General features: G+C 47.1%; 1 protein-coding gene across 12 annotated transcripts in view; it reads right to left on the bottom strand.

Annotated features, from left to right (window-relative positions):
- LOC119323892 (myosin heavy chain, cardiac muscle isoform-like) overlaps positions 1-2,702 on the bottom strand; it is a 7,801-nt gene extending 5,099 nt beyond the window's left edge. For 2 of the 12 annotated variants that reach the window (XR_005156613.1, XR_005156614.1), the window contains exons 1-2: positions 1,944-2,700; positions 239-1,741 (exon numbers count right to left, since the gene is read on the bottom strand). The gene's annotated coding sequence lies outside the window, so the exon portion shown is untranslated. Of the gene's footprint in view, positions 1-238; positions 1,742-1,943 lie in introns of all 12 variants that reach the window. The other 10 variants (XR_005156612.1, XR_005156615.1, XR_005156604.1 and 7 more) reach the window with 7 other exon arrangements.
- Between the last annotated feature and the right edge of the window lie 1,851 nt (positions 2,703-4,553).

Raw genomic sequence — 4,553 nt, 5'->3', positions numbered from 1 at the left:
CACCGGCGGCGGCATGTCCCCTGCCCTAACTTCTTTTCTACGGCCAAGCGGCGATCGAAGGAGAGAAGGGGCAGCCCCTCTGAATGGATCAGGATTGAGAGAGCCGCGCATCGATGAGGAGCTCGTGGGGGAGGGGGGTTTGATCCCGGACGGAGGCGGGCGCAGAGGAGAGGGGGGAGGGGGAGATCGAGGAGGACTGGATTTTTCAGCGATGGAGGAGATCGGGAGGAGGACTAACCTGACGCCGTGCACCTGACGTGGTTCGCTCTATTGACGCCGTCATGACGCCGGCAGCACAGATGAACCGAGACGAGAGCTCAGATCCAATCGCCCGTGAAGACGCCGTCGTTTGGTCTAGAATTATATATTCGTGGGTTGTTAGGAAGGTATTTAGCGGGAAGCTAATTCTTTGGTGGGAACAAAGACGCTAATTTGGGACCTTTTAGCGGGAGGTTAAAAAATATTGGCGCAAAAAACAGTACACCTAAATTAGGTGGTGGGAAAGTAACTCTTTCTGTTTAAAAAAAGTAATTAGTTTTTAGGTAATTTTCTAGGTTGTAGATATATTTCGAGATGGAGGGAATACTAAAATGTTTTGAAGACTTGCCGTGTAAATGAAATGAAAAAGAATGCAAATTTTCCATGGCACGAACATACTGCATGTTAATTGACATGGCAAAATTACCTGGGTGGATTTGCAGTAGTAAGTACAAAAGCAAAATCAAATCTGTTAAAAGTTGCAATGCTTAATGTGGTCATCATCAATCCTACAAAGTCAAAAAAAGGGAAACAAACACATATTTCTACAATCAACTCAAATTTGTTTTTATTTTTACTACTCCATGTGAACATGGCCAAAGTTGTAGTGGTGACATGGCGAAAACTATATTAGAGGCATGGCAAACAGATTAGCAAATTTGCCATGGTAAAAAAAAATATGTGTATGTCATGCCAAAAGTTATAGTGGTGACATGGAAAAAGCTATATTAGAGGCATGCCAAAAGCTATAAAATCCTTTTTGCCATGGCAAAACAGTGTTCAACAATATATACTTCTGATTCATGGCAAAATCTAGAGAAAATTCGATTCATGATTCATTTCAAAGCTAGAGTTTGTATGTACTGATCACATGGCAAGTTTACAAAATTTGCACTACAGACTAAATACAGGAGGACAAATGCCATGGCAAATTACTGAATATAATTCTCGCAGGAGGACAAACAACACTAAACAGTGCTAAACACTACACACTAGTTGCCAATTTGCCATATTGTACTAAATATCATGTTCTACACAATTTGCCATGCTCAAAAGAAACTATTCCAGAAAAAATATTGTCAAGATGTACCCAATGTGTACCCATGTGAACCAGAAATCTAAAGTCAAACAAATTGGCATGTCACTACTAAACAAATTCCCAAGTCACTGCTAGACAACATAAAAAAAAGGGGACACATGATCTTCTCCATCAATAGTCTAGCAATTCCTGTTTCAGTGCAATCAGTGTATGATGTGCTACCGAACAACTAAAAAAGAGTTCATTCTTATTTTGCATATTTGTCTATCATACATTTGCTCTCCTAAACTTTTAGTAATATCCAATACCTTCCCACGTAAAGCTGTTGAAAAAGGACGAGGAGATCAAGGACTCCAGAACTGATCCGACTGAGGCAAGAAACCTGAAGTGAACACCAGCCCCCTCTGCTCGATGCACATATCCTATCCCCGATACTCCCACTCCCTGTACAACAAAAGTGCAAAGTTTCAGTGTACATTAAGCTGAACCTGAACCATTCTTTGTGACGAAACTTCCTGTTCTAACTAAATCTGCACGCATGTGCTCTACTGTTGTGCTCGTCCCAGGTCAGTAGCAGTAGGAGAGCTCAGCTAACGGCAAGGCACATGAGAACAGCTCGGGCGGCTACTAGGAGGCGGCGGAATACCTGGGCTCGGGGTGAATCCCGGCGAGCAGTTCACCATCCGCACATCACTAGAAGAAAACGGCATCCCCGCCGACGAGCAGATCCCTATTGGCGCATCGGCGAGCAGGTCGGCTGCGAGCTGCAAGGCCTCGTCCACCTCCTAGTTGACCTCCATGAAGCGCCGCGGCGTCAGCGTCAGCACCTCCACTGCTCTCTCCCTCCGCGCCCCGCCTCCTCGAACAGTACCTCCCTTGCTTCTCCCCCTTCCGCGTCCCGCAGCCTCGTGCGCCACCAGGCCCCGCCTCCCGGTGTAGGATGACGGCGCTGCCGCTTCAGCTGGTCGCCATCGCCTCCCTCGCGCCCAGGGCCTCGCGGACATCGCCATCGCCGCCGGGTTGGAGGTGGGCGCATCGCAGGGATGGTGCGGGCAGCGTCGCCCCGAGCGCGGCGGCCTGGTGCTCGCGGCGGCGCTCGGCATCGGACCGCGACGGCACCTCGCTCCGGTCGGCGAGGAGCTGAGTCGTAGCGCGGTAGTACCTGGTGCTCGGCTGTAGCGAACGCCAAATCCCTGGCCCCCTCCGCGGATCCCTCGTGGTCGTCGTCCTCGACCCCTGCCGCCGCGACTGTGGCGGGATCTGGTCAGGGAGGAGCCTCGTCGCCGGCGAAGGCCACTCCTCTCTGTATTGCGTGGCGGAGACAGAGCAGTGTGCTCTGAGCGGTGGAGCAAGGGGAGAAGAAGATAGGATTGATGCTGGCGTTCGGGATGAAGCCTGTTTTAGACTGATTTACCGAACGAAAACAAAACGTGACGTGTCGGACCTCAGTTGCTATGACATTCGTGCCTGTAATCAATGGCACAGAGATTCTAAATTATGGGTCTTTCAGAAGTTAGGAGTTATAGATTCCGAAATTTATTTATAAAAAGTTATATCGTGGTGAAAAAAACACCAAATTCGAGAATTGTGAAGGGGCGAGCCGACGCCCTTCCCTGTAAGGTTTTCGTCGTCAATATTTGTATAGTCATCGTCATTTGAGAAGCCAATTAACGAATGAAAAAGAGTTTCCCTGTTTATATTGTAAAACAATCATCACATATGTTGAAGCAACTGATACAAAATGAACGCCACACACACCCAAGGCAATATACACAAATGCCGGGCACCGACACACAACCTCAAGAACTACCAAGCACCTACAAGATGTGCAAAAAAAGGATCCGCTTAGAGCCCCGGAGACCACCAGCACGAGGAGCGATCATCCCGGACCAAGGACTCCAAGATGATGCCTCCAGAAAGGGCACGACCACGAACGTCGCTATCGTCCGATCCGAAGATCAAGTTTTCACCAAAAGTAAGATAGAAGGAGTGGGAGGAACACCACGTCCACGGATGCCTTCACCGTCAACCAGTGGACGGACTGGGTAGGTGATGTACCACGGTGCTTCAACCCCTCCGCTGTAACCCCGGTCCGCCAACCACCCGCAGCCAATTAGGAAGGTGTTGTTTCATCATGGATCTACACTTGGGTTGGATATGTCAAAAAAAGTGTGCCTTGGTGAATTGTTGGTCAAAGCAGCAGAAATTTGGCCAGCTCTAAATTACATGTCACAAAACCTCATGCGCCCCTTACTTTAATACTATTAAATTATACTGTTGTCTCGAAACATAAGTACTGATGGCATGGGTTGACGAGACGGTCGATCTATGTCAGTCTCGATCTCATATTCCAATCTTTAGACGGGGTGATCTCAGCATCTTTCATTTTACCAGACAATCCGTCGAGGGTTTGTCCACGCCAGAGTAGGTCCAACATAATTATTTCGCTTTTGTTCAAAAGATAAGCATATAGATTCAATTACTATGTAAATTAAAACAACCCTGCATCGCGGCGCCTTTGCGTGTCTGATCCATCCTACATTGGATCCACACGCAAGGGGGTGTGACGCCCGGATAATTAAGCGACAGTAAAACTCTGCTAATGATGTCACGTCACCTCCGTTACTGTTGCTAATCTTTTGTTAGTTCAAAACCGATTCACAAATCAATTCAAAATATGGCAAACAACAAAAGTTTTCAAACATTGAAACAAAAATGTTCGGAGTGAACCAAATATTGCATAGATAATTATGGTGAAGAAACCCCACTTTTATAAAATATTTAAAGGCTCTAAAATAACTAAAACAGTAGGTAAAACAATCAAGTAAATACCTTTTATATTTAATATAATATTAAACTAATTTAATTGGGCACTAAAAACTTTCTATGGCACTGGTCTAACTTGATATGCTAATCTAGGTGCTAAGGATGTGTTTTACAAAAATAAAATAATTAGATCCTAAAATATAAATAGAACAAGAAAAGTAAAACAAAAACTAAGCAAATAAAAAAAGAGAACGAAGGAAGACCCATCCTTCCCTGGGTTGTTCGGTCCAACAGGGCTACCAGGCCCCCCTGGCCAGCCCACCCCGGTCCCCCTTATCCCCCACCCGACCAAACCCTAATCCACCACCACACCCCCACTTCCCTCGATCCCCTGGATCTGGATCGGGAGAACGCAACGCTCGCCGCCCGCCCCGTCCCCATCGCCAAGCACCCCGTGCCCGCCCCCCTTGCCGCGTCGAAGAACCACCTC

This window comes from Triticum dicoccoides, chromosome 6B (genome assembly GCF_002162155.2).
Source record: "Triticum dicoccoides isolate Atlit2015 ecotype Zavitan chromosome 6B, WEW_v2.0, whole genome shotgun sequence".
In the NCBI taxonomy this organism is placed as follows: domain Eukaryota; kingdom Viridiplantae; phylum Streptophyta; class Magnoliopsida; order Poales; family Poaceae; genus Triticum; species Triticum dicoccoides.
Note: the sequence above shows the minus strand (reverse complement) of the source record. Positions and strands in the feature narration are given on the sequence as shown.